Genomic DNA, 27998 nt, shown 5'->3' on the forward strand with positions numbered 1-27998 from the left:
CTACCTCCTCCGGTAGTGAGTTCCAGGCACCCACTACCCTCTGCGTAAAAAACTTGCCTCGTACATCTACTCTAAACTTTGCTCCTCTCACCTTAAACCTATGCCCCCTAGTAATTGACCCCTCTACCCTGGGGAAAAGCCTCTGACTATCCACTCTGTCTATGCCCCTCATAATTTTGTATACCTCTATCAGGTCACCCCTCAACCTCCTTCGTTCCAGTGAGAACAAACCGAGTTTATTCAATCGCTCCTCATAGCTTATGCCCTCCATACCAGGCAACATTCTGGTAAATCTCTTCTGCACCCTCTCTAAAGCCTCCACATCCTTCTGGTAGTGTGGCGACCAGAATTGAACACTATACTCCAAGTGTGGCCTAACTAAGGTTCTATACAGCTGCAACATGACTTGCCAATTCTTATACTCAATGCCCCGGCCAATGAAGGCAAGCATGCCGTATGCCTTCTTGACTACCTTCTCCACCTGTGTTGCCCCTTTCAATGACCTGTGGACCTGTACTCCTAGATCTCTTTGACTTTCAATACTCTTGAGGGTTCTACCATTCACTGTATATTCCCTACCTGCATTAGCCCTTCCAAAATGCATTACCTCACATTTGTCCGGATTAAACTCCATCTGCCATCTCTCCGCCCAAGTCTCCAGACAATCTAAATCCTGCTGTATCCTCAGACAGTCCTCATCGCTGTCCGCAATTCCACCAACCTTTTGTGTCGTCTGCAAACTTACTAATCAGACCAGTTACATTTTCCTCCAAATCATTTATATATACTACAAAGAGCAAAGGTCCCAGCACTGATCCCTGTGGAACACCACTGGTCACAGCCCTCCAATTAGAAAAGCATCCCTCCATTGCTACCCTCTGCCTTCTATGGCCTAGCCAGTTCTGTATCCACCTTGCCAGTTCACCCCTGATCCCGTGTGACTTCACCTTTTGTACTAGTCTACCATGAGGGACCTTGTCAAAGGCCTTACTGAAGTCCATATAGACAACATCTACTGCCCTACCTGCATCAATCATCTTAGTGACCTCCTCGAAAAACTCTATCAAGTTAGTGAGACACGACCTCCCCTTCACAAAACCGTGCTGCCTCTCACTAATACGTCCATTTGCTTCCAAATGGGAGTAGATCCTGTCTCGAAGAATTCTCTCCAGTAATTTCCCTACCACTGAAGTAAGGCTCACCGGCCTGTAGTTCCCGGGATTATCCTTGCTACCCTTCTTAAACAAAGGAACAACATTGGCTATTCTCCAGTCCTCCGGGACATCCCCTGAAGACAGCGAGGATCCAAAGATTTCTGTCAAGGCCTCGGCAATTTCCTCTCCAGCCTCCTTCAGTATTCTGGGGTAGATCCCATCAGGCCCTGGGGACTTATCTACCTTAATATTTTTTAAGACACCCAACACCTCGTCTTTTTGGATCACAATGTGACCCAGGCTATCTACACCCCCTTCTCCAGACTCAACATCTACCAATTCCTTCTCTTTGGTGAATACTGATGCAAAGTATTCATTTAGTACCTCGCCCATTTCCTCTGGCTCCACACATAGATTCCCTTGCCTATCCTTCAGTGGGCCAACCCTTTCCCTGGCTACCCTCTTGCTTTTTATGTACGTGTAAAAAGCCTTGGGATTTTCCTTAACCCTATTTGCCAATGACTTTTCATGACCCCTTCTAGCCCTCCTGACTCCTTGCTTAAGTTCCTTCCTACTTTCCTTATATGCCACACAGGCTTCGTCTGTTCCCAGCCTTTTAGCCCTGACAAATGCCTCCTTTTTCTTTTTGACGAGGCCTACAATATCACTCGTCATCCAAGGTTCCCGAAAATTGCCGTATTTATCTTTCTTCCTCACAGGAACATGCCTGTCCTGTATTCCTTTCAACTGACACTTGAAAGCCTCCCACATGTCAGATGTTGATTTGCCCTCAAACATCCGCCCCCAATCTATGTTCTTCAGTTCCCGCCTAATATTGTTATAATTAGCCTTCCCCCAATTTAGCACATTTATCCTCGGACCACTCTTATCCTTGTCCACCAGTACTTTAAAACTTACTGAATTGTGGTCACTGTTACCGAAATGCTCCCCTACTGAAACATCTACCACCTGGCCGGGCTCATTCCCCAATACCAGGTCCAGTACCGCCCCTTCCCTAGTTGGACTGTTTACATATTGTTTTAAGAAGCCCTCCTGGATGCTCCTTACAAACTCCGCCCCGTCTAAGCCCCTGGCACTAAGTGAGTCCCAGTCAATATTGGGGAAGTTGAAGTCTCCCATCACCACAACCCTGTTGTTTTTACTCTTTTCCAAAATCTGTCTACCTATCTGCTCCTCTATCTCCCGCTGGCTGTTGGGAGGCCTGTAGTATACCCCCAACATTGTGACTGCACCCTTCTTATTCCTGATCTCTACCCATATAGCCTCACTGCCCTCTGAGGTGTCCTCTCGCAGTATAGCTGTGATATTCTCCCGAACAAGTAGCGCAACTCCGCCTCCCCTTTTACATCCCCCCCTCTATCCCGCCTGAAACATCTAAATCCTGGAACGTTTAGCTGCCAATCCTGCCCTTCCCTCGACCAGGTCTCTGTAATGGCAACAACATCATAGTTCCAAGTAGTAATCCAAGCTCTAAGTTCATCTGCCCTACCCGTAATACTTCTTGCATTAAAACATATGCACTTCAGGCCACCAGACCCGCTGTGTTCAGCAACTTCTCCCCGTCTGCTCTGCCTCAGAGCCACACTGTCCCTATTCCCTAGTTCTCCCTCAATGCTCTCACCTTCTGACCTATTGCTCCCGTGCCCACCCCCCTGCCATACTAGTTTAAACCCTCCCGTGTGACACTAGCAAACCTTGCGGCCAGGATATTTATGCCTCTCCGGTTTAGATGCAACCCGTCCATCTTATACAGGTCACACCTGCCCCGGAAGAGCTCCCAGTGGTCCAGATAACGGAAACCCTCCCTCCTACACCAGCTGTTTAGCCACGTGTTTGTCTGCTCTATCTTCCTATTTCTAGCCTCACTGGCACGTGGCACAGGGAGTAATCCCGAGATTACAACCCTCGAGGTCCTGTCTTTTAACTTTCTGCCTAGCTCCCTGAACTCCTGCTGCAGGACCTCATGCCCCTTCCTGCCTATGTCGTTAGTACCAATATGTACAATGACCTCTGCCTGTTTGCCCTCCCCCTTCAGGATGCCCTCTACCCATTCGGAGACATCCTGGACCCTGGCACCAGGGAGGCAACATACCATCCTGGAGTCTCTTTCACGTCCACAGAAGCGCCTATCTGTGCCCCTGACTATAGAGTCCCCTATTACTATTACTCTTCTGCGCTTTGACCCTCCCTTCTGAACATCAGAGCCAGCCGTGGTGCCACTGCTCTGGCTGCTGCTGTTTTCCCCTGATAGGCTATCCCCCCCGACAGTATCCAAAGGGGTATATCTGTTCGAGAGGGGGACAACCACAGGGGATTCCTGCACTGACTGCCTGCCCTTTCTGGTGGTCACCCATTTCTCTGCCTGCACCTTGGGTGTGACCATATTTACATAACTGCGATCTATGACGCTTTCCGCCACCTGCATGCTCCTAAGTGCATCAAATTGCTGCTCCAACCGAACCATGCGGTCTGTGAGGAGCTGCAGTTGGGTGCACTTTCTGCAGATGAAGCCATCCGGGACGCTGGAAGCCTCCCGGACCTGCCACATCTCACAGTCAGAGCACTGCACCCCTCTAACTGACATTGCGTCAATTAATTAAAATTAAAATTTGTCTTTTTTTAAAAAATACTTTTTTTTTTTAAATTGCAAAGCTACTGTCAACTATCTGTTTCCTAGCACTAGATTTCTAATAGAAATGCGATAGCTAACTATAATACTCTCCGATCTCTGGCTTAGATATCCTCTAAATTATAATTAAGTTATTATGTTTAATTAGTTCCCAAATACTCAAATTTTTTTTAAAATTTAGGTTAGAATCCCAACCAGCCACTCGGGTCACAGCTTTTCTGTGATGTCACTTCAGTTTCCCCCCGACACACAATTTGAAAAAAGGTATAAAAGTAAAAATCACTTACTTACCTTCTGAGTGTCTGAGATGTTCTCCGGTTCTCTCGCTGACAGAGACTGCTCCTCCACCTCCGATCCTTGATCTGCACAATGCTAATAATATAATAATATGGCACTTACCTTACACCAATGGGTCTTATTATTAGGTTAGAGGAGGAGGGCGGGTGGGAGACACTACATGTGTAGTGTCTCGGGTTTCCTCTCCACCAGAATTTATTGGTTGGGGGGGGGGGGACTTGCCAGAGGTCGAACATCCGGTTCCCGCCTTATATAAAAACAAATAAAACAGAAAAGAACAGACACGGGACCAGGCAAGGCTTTTTAAATTCACTACTCACCTCCCAGAAGGCCCCTGCGCACCGCTGCTGCCGAAATCCAAAGGGCTGCTCCTGTAAAGGTAAGAGCTTTTAAACTCACTAACATTAATTTTCATTAATTAACATCAGAATGGTGCTGAACATTCGCTGATGACTGCACAATCTTCAGCACCATTAATGACCATTTTATACTGAAGCAGTCCTTGTCTAAATGCAGCAAGACCTGGATAATATCCAGGCTTGGGCCAAGCAGTAGCAAGTAACATTTGTGCCATACGAGTATCACCCAATGACCATCATTCTTGACATTCAATGGCATTCCCATCGCTGAATCCCCCACAATCAACAAGCTGGGAGTTACCATTGATCAGAAACTGAACTGGACTAGCCACATTAATACTGTGGCTACCAGGGCAAGTCAAAGGCTAGGAATCCTGCGGTGAGTAACCCAAAGCCTTGTTACTAAACATTACAATCAATTCTCATCAATTAGTTGTGCAAGGTGAGCAAGCTATTGGACAGAAACTGTTGTGGGGGAAAGGAGAGAGCAAGTTAAGAGCTTAAAGTCTTCAGCGAATGTTATTTACGGACATATGGTGGCGGCCATGGTGTGAGTGGTGGCACATTTGGTGGCTGCCGCTCGTGGTGGACGTTTTGGACCTTTTCCCCAGCTAATGGCAGAGCTGAGAGATTGTAAAAGGTGCAGGAGGGATGGAAGAAGAGATTATCCCACCGATGTATGGATTCATGGACCAGAAGTGTTCGAAAAAGGAGAGAACAATTGTCGAAAGCTGGTGTGGTGCTTGCGACACGGGGGAAGATGGCTGAGGGTCAGGGTCCGATCTTGCCCGCCCAGTGGTCTATGGATCAGTTAGTGAGTTTCCTCCACGAGAAAGTTGCCCAGCAGTGGAAGGAGAACTTGGAGGACCTGGCCAGGATGGTGCACCCAAAGGTGGGGATCAACCTTATGGAGATGAGGTTAGAGGCTCAGGGTCAGGCGATCCTGGAGGAGGCGGTGGGAGAGCACGAGGAGCAACTTGCCTCAATGACTGTGCAGATGGGGTTGATGTGAGATCAACAAAGGAGGCTGCAGGAGAAAGTGGAGGATCTGGAGAATAGATCGTGCAGGCAGAATTTTAGGATCGCCTGCCTGCCGGAGGGCAGCGAGGGAGCGGATGCGCGCAGATGTTCGAGAAGCTACTGGGTGAAGGGGCATGTGCTCGGCTCCTGAAGGTGGACCGGGCGCACAGGGCACTGATGAGGAAGCCACAAGGGAACAAGCCGCCGAGGGCGATGGTGGTGCGGCTACACCGGTTCTTGGATAAGGATCGGATTCTGAGGTGGGCCAGGCAGACGAAGCGCTGCACCTGGGAAGGCAGTGAGCTGTGCGTTTACCAGGACCTGGGTGCGGAGCTGGCCCAAAAGGAGGGCGAGCTTCAACAAGGTCAAGACGGCCCTCTTTAAGAAGGGGGTGAAATTCGGCATGTTATACCCAGTGCGCTTGTGAGTAACATATGAAGGGCGGAACTCCTACTTTGGGTGGCCAGAGGAGGTGATAGAATTTGTTAGAGACAATGGATTGGCAGGAGACGGAGGACATTGAACTCTGGAGGAGGCGTCCCTGTTTTGTACTGTTATGGGCCAGCGTTTAGAGAACCCCAAGTGTATCATGGAGTTCACCTGACCCACAACTTTTACTAGATTGTGGTGTGGGGAGCACACGGCCCACTCTACAGGTGTGGTACAGCAGAAATGGAAAAAGTAATTTTTAAAGCAAAACAATGTTTATTCTCTGAACTCAAGTTAACCTTTTTGAAACATACAGTGAACATCTTAGCAACCATCAATTCAAATACAACCCCCAAGCAACTATCAATTCAAATACAACCCCCAAAGAATACAACACTAAGTAATCCTTAATACTTCCCAAACAACATCCAAAAGACAGAAGAAACATCTTTAACTGAGACACATCAGGTTTACATTCACTACTGAAAACATTTATAATTCTGAATTCACCAAATGATCAAGAGATAGTCTTTTCATGGCAGAGAGATCAACAGTACAGCTGCCCTGTCTGGCTTCAGCTCCAACACTGAAAACAAAACTAATACACACCCTGCAGCAAACAGCCTAAAACAAAAGTAAAAAGCTGACAGACAGCCCAGCTCCACCCACACTCTGACCTCACTGATAAACACCCATTTCTTAAAGGTACATTTCTTAAACACCCGTATGAACACTTCTGCACTGCATTAGGGGCCGTTGGTCTGTTCTGGGTTTGGCAATGATACAGGCGACACACCTGAGGGTGGTGGATCAGCTAGGCTGAGGAAGGGGTGGGTAGGGCAGGTATTCCATTCCGGGCTAGATTCCAAAACGAGGGGAGTGGCAATTTTGATTAACAAGCGAGTGGCATTCGAAGTGGGAAGTATAGTGGGGGGGAGAAGAAGGGAGAGGGGGTAAGTGAGAAGAGTTATGTTATGGTGAGTGGGAAGCTGGAGGGGATGCCGGTGGTACTGGTGAATGTTTATGCTCCGAACTGGGATGACATGGAGATCATGAGGCGGGTATTGGGGAAGACCCCTGATCTGGACATACAGTGCAGAAGGAGGCCATTCGGCCCATCGAGTCTGCACCTACCCACTTAAGCCCTCACTTCTACCCTATCCCCATAACCCAATAACCCCTCCTAACCTTTGGACACTAAGGGCAATTTAGCATGGCCAATCCTCCTAATATGCACGTCTTTGGACTGTGGGAGGAAACTGGAGCACCCAGAGGAAACCCACGCAGATAATGGGAGAACGTGCAGACTCCACACAGACAATAACCCAGCGGGGAATCGAACCTGGGACCCTGGAACTGTGAAGCCACAGTGCTAGCCACTTGTGCTACCATGTTGCCCACAAATTATGGGGGTACTTTAATACGGTTATAGATCCAAGGCTGGATCGATTGAGCTCGAGGACAGGGAGGGTGTCGGTGGCAGCGAAGGAGCTAAAAGGGTTTATGGAACAGGGGGTGGGGGGTGGATCCATGGAGGTGTTGGCGGCTGAGAGCCATGTACACAGTGTACTCGCGAATTGACTTTTTTGTTATGGATAGGACGTTGCTGGCGGAGGTGGTGGACTCGGCGATTGTGGTATCTGATCACGTCCCGCACTGGGTGGACTTGTGTGTGAGTAAGTGTGGGGGGGGAGGGGATGTTTGATGTAGGGCCGTTAGCGGTCGAGGAAGTGAGTGTGCAGGTGAGGGAGGCCATTTGGAGGTATCTAGAGATAAACGATACGGGGAGGTTCCTGCAGCTACGAAATGGGAGGAGTTGAAGGCAGTGGTGAGAGGCGAGTTTATATCGATACGGGCACACGGAGAAGGCAGAGCGGGCGTAGATGGTTGGGTTAGGTGGAGGAGATTCTCCAGGTGGACAAGAGATAGCTGCAGATGGGGTTTGGGTTGCTATCCACAGGAAAGGCGGTGAGGCAGCTAAGAAAGGCGAGGGGGGTGGTGTACGAATATAGAGAGAAGGCGAGTAGGATGCTGGCACACCAGCTAAGGAAGCGGGAGGCGGCGAGGGAGTTTGGGAAAGTGAAGGACAGAGGGGGTAATACGATCTTGGACCCGGTGGGGGTGAACTGGGTGTTTAGGGACTTTTACTGCAGGTTATATATCGGAACCCCCAGCCGGGGTGGAGGGGACGAGACGGTTTCTGGAGGGACTGGAGTCTCCAAGGATGGAAGAAGAGCTTGTGGAGGGCCTAGGGGCTGCAATTGGGCTGGTTGAAGTAGTGGAGGGGCTGGAGGCTATGCAGTTGGGCAAGGCCCCGGGGCCGGATGGGTACCCAGTGGAGTTCAATAAAAAGTTTTCAGGAGTGCTGGGGCTCTTGCAGGTACGGGCATTTAATGAGGCGAGGGATACTCCCCCCAGACGATGTCTGCAGGCCTCGATTTCTCTCATCCTGTAGCGGGAAAAGGACTCTGAGCAATGCGGGTCATACAGGCTAATCTCCCTTCTAAATGTCGATGCCAAGCTACTGCTCATGATCTTGGCCTCGAATAGAGGATTGTGCGCCGGGGTGATCGGGGAGGACCAGATGGGGTTTGTGAAGGGGAGGCATTTGGTGGCGAACATTAGAAGACTGTTAAATGTGATAATGATGCCCTCCGAGGGAAGAGAGGTGGAGGTGGTGGTCGCCATGGATGCAGAGAAGGCCTTCGATCGGGTGGAGTGGGAGTATTTGTGGGAGGTCCTGGGGCGGTTTGGGTTTGGGCATGGATTTGTAGATTGGGTCTGGTTGCCGTACCAGGCACTGGTGGCGAGCTTGCGGGCGAACCAAGTGAACTTGGATTATTTTAAACTGCACCAGGCGATGAGGCAAGGATGTCCACTCTCCCCACTGCTGTTTGCCCAGGCCATAGAGCCACTGGCAGGGCATCAAAAATGGCAAGGAATAGTACGGGGGGGAAGCACAGGGTCTCACGATATGACGATGACCTGCTTTTGTATATTTTTGACCCGCTGTGGGGGGATTTGCAGATGGGCAAAGGGGGTGGGATTGCATTGTTAGTGAGGAATGAAGTTAAATCGATAACAAGGAGCGGTTATAGGATCAAAAGGCATAGAATCTTGAATCTCTGTGGGTAGAGTTGAGGAATCGCAAAGGTAAAAAGACCCTGATGGGAGTTATGTACAGGCCCCCGAGCAGTAGTCAGGCTGTGGGGCAGAAAATAAATCAGGAAATAGAAAAGGCATGTAAAAAAGGTAATATCACAATGATCATGGGGTCTTCAATATGCAGGTGGACTGGGAAAATCAGGTTGGTAATGGACCCAAGAAAAGGAAGTTGTGGAATGTTTAAGAGATGGGTTTTTGGAGCATCTTGTGACAGAGCCGCCCACTAGGGAACAGGCAATTCTGGATTTGGTGATGTGTAATGAGGCAGACTTGATTAGGGAACTTAAGGTGAAGGAACCCTAAGGGAACAGTGATCACAATATGATAAAATTTACCCTGCAGATTGAGAGGGAGAAGCTGGAATCAGATGTAACGGTATTACAATTAAATTAGGGTAACTACAAAGACGTGAAGGAGGAGCTGGCCAGAGTTGATTGGAGAAGGAGCCAAGCAGGGAAGACAGTAGAGCAGCAATGGCAGGAGTTTTTGGGGATTATTTGGGAGGCACAGCAGAAATTCATCCCAAGGATGAGGAAACATGCTAAGGGGAGGACAAAGTTGATGAGGGAAGTCAAGGACAGCATAAAAGCATACAAAGTGGCGAGAATTAGTGAGAAGCTAGAGGATTGGAAAGCCTTTAAAAGCGAGCAGAGGACAACTAAAAAAGCAATCGGGAGAGAAGATTAAATAGGAGTGCAAGCTAGCTAGTAATATAAAAGAAGATAGGAAGAGTTTTTTTCAATATATTAAAGGTAAGAGAAAGGCAAAAATAGTCATTGGATCACTGGAAAATGTGTCTGGAGAAGTAATACTAGGAAACAAAAATGTCAGACGAACTGAATAGTTACTTGGCATCAGTCTTCACGGTGGAAGACACCAGTGGGATGCCAGAACTTCAGGAGAATCAGGGGGCAGAGGTGAGTGCAGTGACCATCACTAAGGAGAATGTTCTGGGGAAGCTGAAAGGTCTGAAGGTGGATAAGTCACCTGGACCGGGTGGACTACACTCCAGGGTGCTAAAAGAGATAGCTGAGGAAATTGTGGAGGCATTGGTGGTAATCTTTCAGGAATCACTGGAGGCAGGAAGGGTCCCAGAGGACTGAAAAGTGGCTTATGTAACACTACGGTTTAAGAAGGGAGGGAGGCAGAAGACGGGAAATTATAGGCAGGTTAGCCTGACTTCGGTCATTGGTAAGATTTTAGAGTCTGTTATTAAAGATCTTATTAAAGATGAGATCACGGAGTACTTGGAAGTGCATGGTAAAATAGGACTGAGTCAGCACGGCTTTGTTAAAGGGAGGTCATGTCTGCCAAATCTGTTAGAATTCTTGAGGAGTTAACAAGGAAGTTAGACAAAGGAGAACCAGTGGACGTGGTTTATTTAGATTTCCAGGAGGCCTTTGACAAAATGTTCAGAGCCCATGGTGTTGGGGGTAAGATCCTGGCATGGATAGAGGATTGGCTGACTGGCAGAAGGCAGAGAGTGGGAATAAAGGTGTCATTTTCAGGATGGCAGCCGTTGACTCGTGGTGTGCCTCAGGGACCACAACTTTTCACAATATACATTAATGATCTGGAAGAAGGTACTGAAGTCACTGTTGCTAGGTTTGCAGATAATACAAAGATCTGGAGAAGGACAGGTAGTATAGAGGAAGCAAGGGGGCTGCAGAAGGATTTGGACAACCTCGGAGAGTGGGCAATGAAGTGGCAGATGAAATACAATGTGGAAAAGTGTGAGGTTATGCACTTTGGAAGGAGGAATTTAGGCATAGACTATTTTCTAAATGGGAAATACTTAGGAAATCAGAAGCACAAAGGGACTTGGGAGTCCTTGTTCACGATTCTCTTAGGTTAACATGCAGGTTCAGTCGACAGTTAGGAAGGCAAATGCAATGTTAGCATTCATGTCAAGAGGGCGAGAATACAAGACCAGGGATGTACTTCTGGCTCTAGTATAAGGCCCTGGTCAGACCCGATTTGGAGTATTGTGAGCAATTTTGGGCCCCGTATCTAAGGAAAGATGTGCTGGCCTTGGAAAGAGTCCAGAGGAGTTTCACAAGAATGATCCCTGGAATGAAGAGCTTGTCGTATGAGGAACGGTTGAGGACCCTGGGTCTGTACTTGTTGGAGTTTAGAAGGATGCTATCTTATTGAAACTTACAGGATACTGCGAGGCCTGGATAGAGTGGATGTAGATAGGATGTTTCCACTTGTAGGAAGAACTAGAACCAGAGGACACAATCTCAGACTAAAGGGATGATCCTCTAAAACCGAGATGAGGATGCAATTTCTTCAGCCAGAAGGCTGTGAGGCCAAATCACGAGTGTCTTTTCGACAGAGATAGATAGGTTCTTGATTAATAAGGGGATTAGGGGTTACGGGGAGAAGGCAGGAGAATGGGGATGAGAAAAAGCAGCCATGATTGAATGGCGGGGCAGACTCGATGGGCCGAGTGGCCTAATTCTGCTTCTATGTCTTATGGTCTTACAGATATCAAATGATATGGACGATTTTTTGGACCCCGCGGAACTTGCCCTAGTGGTGCTGCTGGCAGGCCGGTGGCCAGACGCCGGGAAAAATAATAATCTTTATTGTCACAAGTAGGCTTACATTAACACTGCAAAGAAGTTACATTCCGCCGCCTGTTCTGGTACACGGAGGGAGAATTCAGAATGTCCAAATGACCTAACAGCACGTCTTTCCGGACTTGTGGGAGGAAACCGGAGTGCCCGGAGGGAACCTACGCAGAAACTGGGAGAACGTGCGGACTCCACACAGACAGTTACCCCAGCCGGGAATTGAACCTGGCGCTGTGAAGCAACAGTGTTAACCACTGTGCAGCAGCGTTGACAGAGACTCGAGGCAACCACACATGTGCAAGGCCACGCCCTGCACCCTGAGGACCTGGCCACCCAGAGTTTGACCCAGAGGGAAGGCTCTCGAAGGCCCAAGGTGTAAAGCGTCATTGGTCTTTCGAGCAAATGACGGACAGCTTGTGCCGCAGGAGGCTCTGCCTCAATAAGGTGATGGTGCGGCACCTGTGCCATGTCCTTGGGAAGGAGGTGGACAGCCACTCTCCGTGGCCGTCAAGGTCACCGCAGTCCTGAACCTTTATGCCTCAGGATCATTCCAGGTCTCAAGTGGGGACTTGTGTGGCATCTCACAAGCAATAGCCCACAGGTGCAGATAACAACAGATGGCCTGTATGCCCGAGCAGTAAACTATTTAAACTTTGACATGGGCCGAGCCCAACAGGATGCCCTGGCAACAGAATTCTCCACCATTGATGGGATTCCCCAGGTCCAGGGGGTTATAAATTACATGCATGTCGCCTTGCGCGCACTGGGCCATCTGCCCTGTGTCAATAGAACGGGGTTCCACTCGCTAAGCATCCAGCTCATGTGCGACCATCACCTTAAGATCATGCACATTTCCGGGGAGTGTCCACGACGGCTACATCCTGGGGCAGTCAGTCATCTCCGGCCTCTCTGAGGAGCACCCCAGGATGGGCGGCCGGCTCTTGGGGCATAAGGGGTACCCACTGAGTATCTGGCTAATGACACTGGTACGGAGGCCGGTGACTGATGCAGAGACCCGGTACAACGAGGCCCATGCGATCACCCGGGCTGTCAGGGAGTGGTGGATTGGACTGTTCAAAATGCAGTACTGATGCCTCGACTGCTCCGATGGTCTCTGCAGTATAACCCCGGGAGAATCGCTTTGTGGTGGTCTGTTGTGTTCTACACAACCTGGCACAGCCGTTCACTTCATAGGGTGCTGACAGTGAGACGCAGCATCGTCAGAGGGGTGGAACTCTGGGGAGCTAGTGGCATCATCTGGCCCTGGCAGTTCCCCAGTGTCTGCACCAAGGTGTTGACATCCTCGGCGATGCTCCTCAGTGAGTGGGACATGCTGTGCAGCGCCTCGGCTATTCCCGTCTGAGACTGGTAAATATCCCACAGTGCCCCATTAAGGACCGGCTGGTGCTGGGTCATGTCCCGCAGTGAGTCGGACAGTCTACTGAGGCCCTCAATCAAGGCTGTTACTGACTGCCTTGGACACCTCCACTCATGCTGCTGTCATCGTGCATCAGGCTCTCCACTGTGGTCGCTACCCGAGCACAGTTGGCCTTAGTGCCACGCATTGCTGGCAACATCTCTAGCGGCCATAGCCTCTGGGACTCCTCCAATCGGCTATGGACCTGCTGGAGTGTCGCTGACATCCCCTCTGAGTATCACAACCGCACCCTATTGATTGCATCAGTTCCAGGTTAACCTGGTCCTGAGGCCCAGCGTGCTACTGGGACCCAGTTGGGTCCTGGGATCCAGCAGAGCTCTAACTGCTATCTCATCTGGGCATCTCTGCCTCCACCTGATGTGCATCAGCAACTGTCTGGTGCACAATGTGTCCCAGAAGCCTGACCACTAACGTTGCCCACCGAGGTGTGTGTCTCTGCGCTGGTGGAGGGTGGGGATGAAAGCTGTGACATATCCATGTTGGCACTACGGAGCTATCCTCTGAGGTGTTCTCATTGGAGGGGGAGGGGGGGGGTGAAATCGCCGGCTGGAGGTCCTGCGGGAGAATGGACATGTGGTCAGTGGGAGGGATGTGTCATTCTTAATGGCATTAACAACTCCCATTGGCGGTCCACCTGGGTGGGGCGGGTGGATCCTCACCTCTGTGGTGTGCATGGACATCCACATTGCTGACTGCTCTGTCCTCGGCCACTCCCTCCGGCATAACCTCCAGAGCTCGTTCCTCTAAGGTGGTGAGGGCAGAGACAAAGAGGGCATTATTAGCCACACGCGTGGTTCACCGCGGGGGGAGGAGAAGAAAAGGTTTTGTGGGGGGTGGTGCCAACTCACGCATGCTGCCTGACCTTGCGGTACTGTGTGCCGGTCCGCCTGGTGATGCTGCCTGATCTGACCGCTGCTGCCATTTCCTCCCAAGCAGCACTGGCTGTCATGCGGCTTATCCTCCAGGGAACAGGAAATCCTGGCCTCGACCACCTCTCGGAGCTTATCCAGGTCTGGGGACTGCCGAGGGCGGTCCCAGTAAATCAGCTGGCGAGCCATGATTTGCTGGCATGAAGTCTGTGGGGCCTCTTTAAGTGGACCAATTAACATTAGATTGCGGTGACTGCCTCACCAGTCAAGGGCCATGAAACCCGCGGCAGTTCCCGCTCACTGCCACACTTGGAAACCTTTTCATTGAATCACGGCCTTAGTCACTTGTTTGGGCCCTGGGGAGTTTCTCACCAGTTTATCCCACACTTCATCACTGGGGAGCCAGAGATCGGGCTGCATGTTGAAAAGGCGCCCTGATCTCTTGTTAGTCCACCACAGGGGCAATGTCACCCCCAACACACACATGGGCACTACCCTACACTCTGATATGGGGTCCCTGGGGGGCCCCCCTCCAGGATCCCCACCCATCTCCTCCCAGAGGCTCCTCCGTACCTGCCCTACACCCCCTCCAAAATCTTTTCATGGCAGGGCCCCCTTTGGGCCCCTGACCATTGCCAGTGCCACCCAGGCACCCTTGCATTACCACCCTGGTATCCTGGCAGTGCTTCTGCCAGCTTGACAGTGCCACCCGAGCTCTTTGGTAGTGCCAGCATGGCAGTGTCAAGGTGCCAGCTGGGCAATGCCAAGGTGCCCTTGTTCTAGGGAAAGGGCCAGGTAGCCACCCTGCACTCTCCCTGGTCTCACGGACCTCCGATGGGCTGGGAGACTCTCCAGGTGCCATACCGCCTGGTCCATGTTTGTGTGGACCAGTACTGAACGGCGCCCAGCTGCAGCCTCGCTGGGGCTGGTGGATCCTGGGAGGCCGGTGGATCCCAGGCAAGCCTGCCTATGTAGGTTTCAACCCTACTTAGGCGTGTGCTGTTTAGTCACTCCCCTTTTGGGCGGGATTCTGATTCCGACGTCTCGTGGAACTTGGGTATATCCCGCGAGGCATAAAGGCTGCTGGGAATCCCGCGGGAGGCCTCTCCTGGGATTTACCGGTCACTCGGCCGGTAGATCGTGCCCTATAAGTTGAGAAAGGAATATTGTCTACCCGTCTCGAGCAAATCGAATGTCCTGGTTTGGTTATTCAATCGAGATTTTAAAGTGTAGTGTTCGTTATATTTCTTGCTTTCAGACGATTGCAACTTCAAGCAAACTTTTACGAGCTGATGTAAAAATGCAAGTTGCTGATCTATTGTGGAACAGGGGAACTCCTGGAAACGTTGACCCACTCTCTCTCTACCCACCCAGCGTCTCGGTATCTGAGAGACCGTGGAGGAGCTGCAACTGAAGAGAGTGCGCGGGATTATCAGTGCAGAGTAACAAACTAACTGGCTAGGTGGGAATTAACAGGTGCAGAAATGAAATAAGCTTGAAAATATCCATGAGATCTCCACTGAGTCTGCCCCCTGCTAGTTTGAACAATCCTACCCTGTAGACTGGGACGGGTGGGCATGGACCTATCAGTTTTGGGGGTTGATGTGTTAAGCAGGTCGGTTCGGTGCTGACTGCACTTGATGCAGCGATGCGAGAAACAGACGTCTAACACTGTAGAAGATCCAACACGGTTTTATTGAACGATAGAACTAACATACATATTTAACTGTGGGTCGACACTATACTGATCTGAGTAGTGACCTTGTACTAGCCTGACCAGACTTACTAGCTACCGCATGGTGTTTGCACTGTGCTAGCTCGTGGACTCTGACTGTCTCAGTAGCTGGGTCCAGAGAGAGCGGGAAACCTAGTGCCTGTCATGATATTCAGGTAAACATCATGGTGCAAACATACATACATACTGATGGACCGACCAACGGACCAATCAATACACACACAACACCACAGGCAAGAGCATACACACTATAAAACGGGGAACACCACAGTTCCCGCTCATTCCAGCAGGAGATAGCTCAGGGCACAGAGCTCACAGCAAGCCACTCAGACATCCACCGTGTGCTGAGTGCCACTCCAAGATAGTGTTTGGGGTAGGTCCACAGATTCAAGGGTAATGAACGAACCACAGTAACCAGTTTACCATTGTAAATATTGTTAGTAATAAAACTGAGTTGTACCAGCCGCAACCGTGTTGGTTCATCTGTGTAGCAGAGCACCCAACACGACGGTGCCCTCTGGCTTTATAGTGGTAGTGTCCTGTCTGGTGGTTGGCTGCACTGTGCTGTGTGCTTACTGATCATCCTATGTGTCAATCACTGCCTGTCTGCACTTCATTATATACATGCGTGGATATTATGACATCCCCTTTTTTAAAAAAATAAAAAAATACTAAGGGGTGGATGCTTGTAAATATATAGATATGATGTCTAAACGAATGTATATACATAGGAAGGTTGTGATAGTGCAGATACATGGCAAACAAAACTATATGTACAGAGGTCCAATTGGTGAAGTCACAAAAATGTACAAAAGCTCAGTCTTTGTGGTGGGTGCCGAATTCTTGTTGATCGCCACAGAGGCGGATTAGGAGCCACCTGCGCTTGGAGAGGCGGGATCGCTGGCATCGCAGTGGGCGCGTGGGCCGGCAGGATTGCTGGTAGATCGGTGGCTTTGTGGTAGGGTACGTCCGGAGGAGGCATCGTAGGCGGCGGGGCACACCGGTCAGGTAGCGGGCGTGGAACTCTTCGCAGTGCCCGTCTGTTGCGCCGTAGCAGGGAGCCATCAGCCATGTGGACAAGGAATGATCTTAGGGCCACTTGTTTGAGCACAACAGCTGTGGCTGACCAGCCGCCCTCAGGCAACTGTACGCGAACATGATCAGTTGGGGCCAGCTCAGTGGCATGGGCATCGTACGTGGCTTTCTGTTGGGCCCGTGACTGCTGCATTTTCTGTAGGATCGTGAGGTGGTCAAGGTCTGGAACATGGATGGCTGGAACTGTGGTCCTCAGAGTGCGATTCATGAGCATCTGGGCTGGAGACAATCCAGTGGACAGTGGGGCCGCCCTGTATGCCAGCACCAGGTTAAAATCGGAGCCTGACTCTGCAGCTTTGCACAGCAGCCGCTTTACAATGTGGACCCCTTTTTCAGCCTTCCCATTTGACTGCGGGTTGGGGGCTGGAGGTAACGTGACTGAAGTTGTAGGACTGTGCGAAGTCTGACCATTCCTGGCTGTAAAAGCATGGACCATTGTCGCTCGTTATCGTGAGCGGTATCCCATGCCTGGCGAACGTTTCTTTGCAGGCTTTGATTACCGCCTTCGACGTGAGGTCGGACAGTTTCACTACTTCTGGGTAACTGGAGAAGTAGTCGACCAGGAGTATGTAGTCACGCCCCTTGGCGTGGAAAAGGTCTACACCTACTTTGGACCATGGAGTCACAATCTCGTGCTGCTGCAACGTTTCTTTGGGTTGAGCTGGCTAAAACTTCTGACAGGTAGGGCAATTGAGGACTGTGTCGGCAATGTCCTGGCTGATGGCCGGCCAATAAACGCCTCCCATGCTCTGCGTCGGCATTTCTCGACCCCAAGGTGACCCTCATGGAGTTGGCCTAGCACCATAGCACGCATACTCTGAGGAATGACGATTCTGACTAGTTTCAGAAGGATTCCCTCCACCACCGTCGGGTCGTCTTTTACGTTATAGAACTGGGGACATTGTCCCTTCTGCCAGCCATTGCTGAGGTGCTGCATCACACGCTGCAGCAGAGGATCCTTGGCTGTCTCACGAATTTGGACCACACGTTCGTCGGAGGCCGGAAGGTTCGAGGCACACAACTGCACTTGCGCTTCTATGTGGCAGATGAAGTCACTTTGTTCATGCGGTGTGGTAATGGACCTGGACCGGGCATCTGCAACGATCAGCTCTTTACCTGGCGTGTAGACCAGTTCGAAGTCGTAGTGGCGTAGCTTTAGAAGAATACGCTTTAACCGAGGTGTCATGTTGTTTAAATCCTTCTGGATTATGTAGTCTAGAGGCCTGTGGTCCGTCTCTACCGAGAATTTCGGCAGGCCATAAACATAGTCGTGGAACTTGACTATCCCTGTTAGGAGGCCCAGACACTCCTTCTCAATCTGAGCGTACCGTTGCTCAGTGGGCGACATGGCCCTGGAGGCATAAGCCACTGGAGCCCAGGACGCGGAGTCATCCCGCTGAAGGAGCACCTCCCCAATGCCACCCTGGCTTGCATCAATTGATATCTTGGTTTCCTTGGTTGGGTCGAAGATCGCTAGGACCGGGGCTGTCGTGAGTTTTGCTTTCAGCTCGCGCCATTCCTCTTCATGCGTGGGCAGCCACTGGAATTCTGTTGACTTTTTGACGAGGTGGCGGAGGGCCGTGGTGTGGGGTGCCATATTGGGAATGAATTTCCTGAGGAAATTGACCATTTCGAGCAAGCGGAGGACTGCCTTGTCCTCCAGGGTTTCATGGCGTTGATCGCCGAGACCGTGTCGGTGTCTGGCCGTACGCCCTGCTGCGAGATGTGGTCACCTAGGAATTTGATCTCTGATTGACCAAGTGAGCACTTGGCCCTGTTGAGCTGAAGACCATGTACATGGATTCTTTGGAATACCTTTTTTGAGGCGAGCTGTGTTCCTGGGGCGTTGTGGGCCAGATAATGACATCGTCAATGTACACTCACACCCCCTCGAGACCCTCCATCTGTTCCATGATGCGATGAAATACTTCGGCGGCAGATATGATGCCAAAAGGCATCCAGTTGTAGCAGTAGCGACCGAACGGGGTTGAACGTGCACAACTTGCGACTGGACGCGTCCAGCTGTATTTGCCAAAAACCCCGGGAGGCGTTGAGCTTAGTAAAGAATTTGGCATGAGCCATCTCACTGGTCAACTCTTCTCATTTTGGTATCGGGTAATGCTCCCTCATGATATTGCTGTTTTAATCCTTGGGCTCAATGCAAATGCGAAGCTCCCCTGACGGCTTCTTGACGCAGACCATGGAGCTGACCCAGTCTGTTGGCTCCGTGACCTTCGAGATGATGCCCTGGTCTTGGAGGTCCTGTAATTGCTTCTTCAGACGATCCTTGAGGGGTGCCGGCACCCGGCGAGGTGCATGGATTACAGGGGTGGCGTTCAGCTTGAGCAGGATTTTGTATCGGTATGGGAGCGTGCCCATTCCATCGAATACGCTGTGGTACTGCGTGATAATGTCGTCTATGTCGGCTTGCAAGTTTCCATTGGGCGAGGCCGTCGCCGGTGATGATGACATGGTGTGGACGCGTTGAACCAGGTTCAGGAGCTTGCAGGCTCGAGCACCGAGCAGAAATGCTCTGTCAGGCCCGACGATTTCAAACCGCAGCGTTTCCTTGATCGCCTTGTTGGATACCCCTAGTTGACACGAGCCACTGGCAGCTATGGCATTGCCATTGTAGTCAAGGAGCTGGCAGACCGGTGGAAGAATGCTTGGTCTGGCGCGGATGGTGTCGAGGTTGGATTTTGAGATGAGGTTCGCTGATGCGCCGGTGTCCAGTTTGAACCGGATGCGGGCCTTGTTCACTGTGAGGACAGCACACCACTCGTCGTCGGGATCCGCACTGAGGATCAAGAGGCGTTTCGCCGTTGTGGTGGAAGGCAGCGCATGTGTAGTTATGATGCCCACCCAGTATGGGGACTTGAGGCACTCCGCATCAGGGTCCGTTGGGCTGTCGGGATCGTAATCTGGCATGCCTTGTTGTATTGAGCGGACACTTCTGTGCTGCAGCTGGGATCGCTGGCTGCTGAGCGGTGGAGCGGATCTGCAGAGGGCTGTGTAGTGGCCAAGCTTGCCACACTGTAGACACCGGCGCCCTTTTGCCGGACATTGCTGATTTAAATGGGCGGAGCCACAATTCGGACACGTCATGACGCCGACGTCAGCGGGTTCCATGTGCCATCGCGCATGCGCAGTGCGGTCGGTTGACGTATGCACCTGCGTAGTCTGGCTCATCGTCCACTCGGTCGTGGCGCGCATGCGCAGGGACCCTGGAAAAGCGCGCGAAACGGCCACTCTCCTCGATGCTTAGGCCCTGCATTTGTGCAATGGCCTGCACCCGTTTCGCCTCGTGGGAGGCCCGCTTCGCAGTTTCTGCCGCCCTGATGTGGGAGTAACGATTCTTACCATGATCATGGACAACGCACGTCTCGATAGCGACAGAGGGTCAACTGCCGAAGGGAGTCAGAGTGGGCCCCGAAAATGATCTGATCCCGGATCATGGAATCAACCGTTGAGTCATAGTTACATGACTGCGCTAGGATGCGGAGATGGGTGACGAAGGACTGAAAAGGTTCATCCTTACCCTGAAGTCTCTGCTGGAAAACGTACCGTTCAAAGCTCTCATTCACCTCAATGTCGCAGTGGCTGTCAAACTTCAGCAGGATTGTTTTGAATTTTGTTTTGTCTTCGCCGTCAGCGAACGTGAGGGAGATGTGGATGGCGTGGTCCCCCGCGGTGGAGAGAAATAGCACTAACTTCCTGGCATCCGATGCTGCTTCGAGGTCGGAGGCCTCAATGTACCAGAAGAACTTTTGCTTGAAGAGCTTCCAATTTGCGCCGAGGTTGCCGGAGATGCGGAGCTGTGAGGTGGCTGGATGTTTTCCATGTCACCAGATGGCTGCTTGCGAGTCAATGCTGATTCACACAAGGTAGGTCCGTCAATTTTCAGTATCATTCCGTAGTACCATGATGTGTTAGGCAGGTCGGTTCGGGGTGGACTGCACTTAGAACAAAAGAACAAAGAAAAGTACAGCACAGGAACAGGCCCTCCAAGCCCGTGCCGACAATGCTGCCCGACTAAACTACAATCTTCTACACTTCCTGGGTCCGTATCCCTCTATTCCCATCCTATTCGTGTATTTGTCAAGATGCCCCTTAAATGTCACTATCGTCCCTGCTTCCACCACCTCCTCCGGTAGCGAGTTCCAGGCACCCACTACCCTCTGTGTTAAAAAAAAAAAAAAAAAAAAAACTTGCCTCATACATCTACTCTAAACCTTGCCCCTCTCACCTTAAACCTATGCCCCCTATTAATTGATCCCTCTACCCTGGGGAAAAGCCTCTGACTATCCACTCTGTCTGTGCCCCTCATACTTTTGTAGACCTCTCAGGTCGCCCCTCAACCTCTGTCGTTTCAGTGAGAACAAACCAAGTTTATTCAACCGCTCCTCATAGCTAATGCCCTCCATACCAGGCAACATTCTGGCAAATCTCTTCTGCACCCTCTCGAAAGCCTCCACATCCTTCTGGTAGTGTGGCGACCAGAATTGAACACTATACTCCAAGTGTGGCCTAACTAAGGTTCTATACAGCTCAACATGACTTGCCAATTCTTATACTCAATGCCCCGGCCAATGAAGGCAAGCATGCCGTATGCCTTCTTGACTACCTTCTCCACCTGTGTTGCCCCTTTCAGTGACCTGTGGACCTGTACACCTAGATCTCTCTGACTTTCAATACTCTTGAGGGTTCTACCATTCACTGTATATTCCCTACCTGCATTAGACCTTCCAAAATGCATTACCTCACATTTGTCCGGATTAAACTCCATCTGTCATCTCTCCGCCCAAGTCACCAAACAATCTAAATCCTGCTGTATCCTCTGACAGTCCTCATCGCTATCCGCAATTCCACCAACCTTTTGTGTCGTCTGCAAACTCACTAATCAGACCAGTTACATTTTCCTCAATCATTTATATATACTACAAACAGCAAAGGTCCTAGCACTGATCCCTGCGGAACACCACTGGTCACAGCCCCCCAATTAGAAAAGCATCCTTCCATTGCTACTCTCTGCCTTCTATGACCTAGCCAGTTCTGTATCCACCTTGCCAGCTCACCCCTGATCCCGTGTGACTTCACCTTTTGTACTAGTCTACCATGAGGGACCTTGTCAAAGGCCTTCCTGAAGTCCATATAGACAACATCCACTGCCCTACCTGCATCAATCATCTTTGTGTCCGCTTTGAGACCTCTATCAAGTTAGTGAGACACGACCTCCCCTTCACACAACCATGCTGCCTCTCACTAATACGTAATTTGCTTCCAAATGGGAGTAGATCCTGTCTTGAAGAATTTTCTCCAGTAATTTCCCTATTGCTGACGTAAGGCTCACCGGCCTGTAGTTCCCTGGATTATCCTTGCTACCCTTCTTAAACAAAGGAACAACATTGGCTATTCTCCAGTTCTCCGGGACATCACCTGAAGACAGTGAGGATCCAAAGATTTCTGTCAAGGCCTCCACAATTTCCGCTCTAGGCTCCTTCAGTATTCTGGGGTAGATCCCATCAGGCCCTGGGGACTTATCTTCCTTCATATTTTTCAAGACGCCCAACACCTCATCTTTTTGGATCTCAATGTGACCCAGGCTATCAACACCCCCTTCTCCAGACTCAACATCCACCAATTCCTTCTCTTTGGTGAATACTGATGCAAAGCATTCATTTAGTACCTTGCCCATTTCCTCTGGCTCCACACATAGATTCCCTTGTCTACCCTTCAGTGGGCCAACCCTTTCCCTGGCTACCCTCTTGCTTTTTATGTGTGTGTAAAAAGCTTTGGGATTTTCCTTAACCCTATTTACAAATGACTTTTCGTGACCCCCTTCTAGCCCCCCTGACTCCTTGCTTAAGTTCCTTCCCACTTTCCTTATATTCCACACAGTCTTCGTCTGTTCCCAGCCTTTAGCCCTGACAAATGCCTCCTTTTTCTTTTTGACGAGGCCTACAATATCTCTCGTTATCCAAGGTTACCGAAAATTGCCGTATTTATCCTTCCTCACAGGAACATGCCGGTCCTGAATTCCTTTCAACTGACACTTGAAAGCCTCCCACATGTCAGATGTTGATTTACCCTCAATCATCCGCCCCCAATCTAGGTTCTTCAGTTCCCGCCTAATATTGTTATAATTAGCCTTCCCCCAATTTAGCAGATTCACCCAAGGACCACTCTTATCCTTGTCCACCAGCACTTAAAAACTTACTGAATTATGGTCACTGTTCCCGAAATGCTCCCCTACTGAATTTTCTACCACCTGGCCGGGCTCATTCCCCAATACCAGGTCCAGTACCGCCCCTTCCCTAGTTGGACTGTCCACATATTGTTTTAAGAAGCCCTCCTGGATGCTCCGTACAAACTCTGCCCCGTCTAAGCCCCTGGCACTAAGTGAGTCCCAGTCAATATTGGGGAAGTTGAAGTCTCCCATCACAACAATCCTGTTGTTTTTGCTATTTTCCAAAACTGTCTACCTATCTGCTGCTCTATCTCCCGCTGGCTGTTGGGAGGCCTGTAGTGTAGCACCATCAATATGACGCGAGGCAGGTTGAGGTAATGTCAATTGAAGGCTTTATTAAGCAGAACTTTATCCCCAGCAGCGTGGTTACAGAATGCAACTGCTGAGGGAAATGGAGGGAAAAACTGGGTTCTTTTCCGGCCATTTCTGGGTGGAGTCCAGTAGGTGGCAGATCCTATCAGGACCTGGCATCCCTCCATCAATAGCCTGTCGACACGTGGTGTACCGTATTATCCCTAATACATACCACCACATGTAGCAAACCCCCAACATTGTGACTGCACCCTTCTTATTCCTGATCTCTACCCATATAGCCTCACTGCCCTCTGAGGTGTCCTCCCGTAGTACAGCTGTGATATTCTCCCTAACCAGGAGCGCAACTCCGCCTCCCCTTTTACATCCCCCTCTATCCCGCCTGAAACATCTAAATCCTGGAACGTTTAGCTGCCAATCCTGCCCTTCCCTCAACCAGGTCTCTGTAATGGCAACAAGATCATAGTTCCAAGCTCTAAGTTCATCTGCTTTACCCGTAATACTTCTTGCATTAAAACATATGCACTTCAGGCCACCAGACCAGCTGTGTTCAGCAACTTCTCCTTGTCTGCTCTGCCTCAGAGCCATATTGGCCCTATTCCCTAGTTCTCCCTCAATGCTGTCACCTTCTGACCTATTGCTCCCGTGCCCAACCCCCTGCCATACTAGTTTAAACCCTCCCGTGTGACCCTCGCGTTCAGGTTATTTATGCCTCTCCAGTGTAGATGCAACCCGTCCTTATATATGTCACACCTGCCCCGGAAGAGCTCCCAGTGGTCCAGATAGCGGAAACCCTCCCTCCAACACCAGCTGTTTAGCCACGTGTTTAGCTGCTCTGTCTTCCTATTTCTAGCCTCACTGGCACGTGGCACAGGGAGTAATCCCGAGATTACAACCCTAGAGGTCCTGTCTTTTAACTTTCTGCCTAGCTCCCTGAACTCTTGCTGCAGGACCTCATGCCCCTTCCTGTCTACGTCGTTAGTACCAATATGTACAACGACCTCTGCCTGTTTGCCCTCCCCTTCAGGATGCTGGAAGCTTCCTGGACCTGCCACATCTCACAGTCAGAGCACTGCACCCCTCTAACTGACATTGCGTCAATTAATTAGTAAATTTAATTTGAAAGTTTAAAAACAAAGTTACTGTTAACTATCTGTTTCCTAGCACTGTAAATGCGAAAGCTAAATATAGTACTCTCCAATCTCTGGCTTAGATGCCCCTCTAAATTATAATTAAGTAATTATGTTTAATTAGTTACCAATGCTTAATTTTTTTTATTTGGTGTAGATTCCCCACTAGCCAATCAGGTCACAGCTTTTAGATGATGTCACTTCAGTCCCCCCCCCCAACCACACACAATTTGAAAAGGTAATAAAAGTAAAAATGAGTAAAAATCACTACCTTCCGAGGGTCTCAGATGCTCTCTGGTTCTCTCCCTGCCGATTAAAAGTTACAGGCCAGAAGAAAGAGAGAACAAAACAGTAGGGAAAAAGCACCTTCTCCCACTCTGCACCAAATTACCAAGTTCCAAATTCCCACTCTGGATATGTCTCACTCCGGCTGTGTCTCCTTCACTTGTGCAAAGCTTACTGAGTGCGCTTTCTGTCTGTCTTTTATACAAACTTCAGCTGACCAGGGTGACTCGCACTACTTAAACTTCAAAGAGAACAATACAATGTGCACCTTTGGCTCCTAAAAAGGCCTCTATGACTGACCAATAACTGCCTCTCAGCAATTAGGGTGGGGGCAGCTTCAGCCAATCAGACACTAATCTACACACTGCACTTTTGACTGAAAAACAGCAGAATTAGACTTACCACTACCTTTCCTGATTACCTCACTGTACCAAATTACCAAATTCCCACTCTGGATATGTCTCACTGCGGCTGTGTCTCCTTCACTTGCGCAAAGCTTACTGAGTGCGCTTTCTGTCTGTCTTTTGTGCAGACTTGATGCAGCGATGCGAGAAACAGACCTCTAACATTGTAGAAGATCCAACACTGTTTTATTGAACGATAGAACTAACATACATATTTAACTGCTGCAGGGCAGCACGGTAGCATTGTGGATAGCACAATTTCTTCACAGCTCCAGGGTCCCAGGTTCGATTCCAGCTTGGGTCACTGTCTGTGCGGAGTCTGCACATCCTCCCCGTGTGTGCGTGGGTTTCCTCCGGGTGCTCCGGTTTCCTCCCACAGTCCAAAGATGTGCAGGTTAGGTGGATTGGCCATGATAAATTGCCCTTAGTGTCCAAAATTGCCCTTGGTGTTGGGTGGGGTTACTGGGTTATGGGGATAGGGTGGCGGTGTTGACCTTGGGTAGGGTGCTCTTTCCAAGAGCCGGTGCAGACTCGATGGGCCGAATGGCCTCCTTCTGCACTGTAAATTCTATGAACTGTGGGTCGACACTATGCTGAACTGACTGGAGACCTTGTACTAGCCTGACCAGACTTGCTAGCTGCTGCATGGTGTTTGCACTGTGCTAGCTCGTGGACTCTGACTGTCTCAGTGGCTGGGTCCAGAGAGAGCGGGAAACCTAGTGCCCTCTGGCTTTATAGTGGTGGTGTCCTGTCTGGTGATTGGCTGCACTGTGCTGTGTGCTTACTGGTCATCCTGTGTGTCAATCACTGCCTGTCTGCATCTCATTACATACATGCTTGGATATTATGACAGGGGTGGAGGCTGATTATGGGCAGGTATTAAGATCAAATCAGGAAGGAGTTGGAGAGTGACTGTTCAGAAATCCAGGGCTTTGGTGGTGTGGCCTGAAGCAGTTCAACTGTTGGAAGGACATCAGTCTCCATGAAGTGACTGCAATGGCATGTCTTCTAGTTGGGGAAACATGAGCACATCACAATGCCACAATGGAATATCTGAGAAAATAATTAATATCTGAGAAAACTGTCTGATTAATGTCATCCAGAACAGTTAGTTTGTCAGTTGTCTGTGGGGCAGTTTTAATGTAGTCAGCATTCATCCATTTTGATGAACTTGGTTCTAATAGTGTACTTTGAAGTTGAATAAACTTGCATCAAGAAATTGAATTGCATTTAAAACCACTACAATCAAGGTTTAATGTCACTATCTTGAGATTTATGTGTATTTTATTTACAAGAACACATTTGGCTCTCTCCCAGTGATATCTGTTCTTTGTTCTCTTCTCCTCCTCAGCCTTCTTCCTTCGCTGCTTTTTTTCCTCGAGGCATTGTCCAATGATGAATGCAGTTTCACAATTGTTGGCGACCCTCCAGGATTTCTCCTGAGCAACTATTCTTCATGTGTGTCCCTGGACAGTGAATTGTCATAGAAAGGAGGGCATCAAAGACATAATTGATCCTGTTCTCACTCAATGTTGACATACATTTAATGCTGACTGGACAGTGATTAAGAAGAGGAATATTAGATGATTTTCTTTCCCTCCCCTGCCTGGTGCAAGAAAACTTTAGTATCCCAAAAACTGCCTTGATTCAGGAAAGACTGGATCAGCGAATGTGGCGTGTGTCCTGAAGGTTGGCCACTTGGCAAACGTGTGGCCCAGGAAAGAAAGTTTGAAAAAGATTGATGTAATGTGAATTGTATTGACTGAAGACTGACATCTGCAATGCTGGGGACCTTTGGAGGAGGCCCAGATGGATCATCCACCTGCCACTTCTGGCTGAAGATTGTTGTGAATACATAAGCCTTGTCTTTTGCACAAATGCGCTGGGCTTCTCCATTACTGAGGGTGGGGATGTTTGTGGAGATTCCTCCTCCAGAGAGTTGTTTAATTGTCCATCACCATTCATGACTGGATGTGGCAGGACTGCAGAGCCTAAATCTGATCTGTTGCTTGTGGGGTCATCTAGCCCTGTCTATCGCATGCTGCTTATGTTGTTTGGCACAGAAGTAGTCATGTGTTGTAGCTTCACCAGGCAGATACCTCATTTTTCAATGTGCCTGGTGCTGCTCTTGACATGTCCTCCTATATTCTTCATTGAACCCTTGGCTTGGTTGTAATGGTAAAGTGGGGGATATTCTGGGCCATGAGGTTACAGGTTGTGGTTGAGTACAATTCTCCTGCTGCTGATGGCTCACAGCACCTCTTGGATGCCCAGTCTGGAGTTGCTAGATCTGTTCAAAATCAATATCATTTGCATGGTGGTAGTGCCACACAACACGATGGAGGGTATACTTAGTATGAAGATGGAACATTATCTCCTCAATGACTGTGTGGTGGTCACTCCTACCGATACTGTCATGGGCACATGCATCTGCAGCAGGTGGATTGGTGAGGATGAGGCCAAGTATTTTTTCCCTCACCACCTGTCGCAAACCCAGTCTAGCAACTATATTCTTTAGGACCTGGCCAGCTTGGTCAGTAATGGTGCTATAAAGCCATTCTTGGTGATGGATATTGAAGTTCCCCACATGTGTTGGACATTTGAAGTACATTCTGTGCCATTGCAGCCATCAGTGCTTCTTCCAATTGGTGTTTAACATGGAGAAGTACTGATCCATCAGCCAATGGTGGGGGGGGGGGGGGGGGGGGGGGGGGAATTTGTGGTACATTGTAGTCAACAGCAGCAGCTTGCCCACGTTTGACCTTGTGCCATGAGACGTACTGTGGTCTGGCGTCAATGTTGAGGGACTCCCAAATGCCACTCCCTCCTG

General features: G+C 49.8%; 1 protein-coding gene across 3 annotated transcripts in view; it reads left to right on the forward strand.

Moving 5' to 3' along the window:
• pltp (phospholipid transfer protein) overlaps positions 1-27998 on the forward strand; it is a 200640-nt gene that overhangs the window by 30783 nt on the left and 141859 nt on the right. The gene's annotated exons all lie outside the window — the stretch shown is intronic.

The sequence above is a fragment of the Scyliorhinus torazame genome, chromosome 8 (assembly GCF_047496885.1).
Source record: "Scyliorhinus torazame isolate Kashiwa2021f chromosome 8, sScyTor2.1, whole genome shotgun sequence".
In the NCBI taxonomy this organism is placed as follows: domain Eukaryota; kingdom Metazoa; phylum Chordata; class Chondrichthyes; order Carcharhiniformes; family Scyliorhinidae; genus Scyliorhinus; species Scyliorhinus torazame.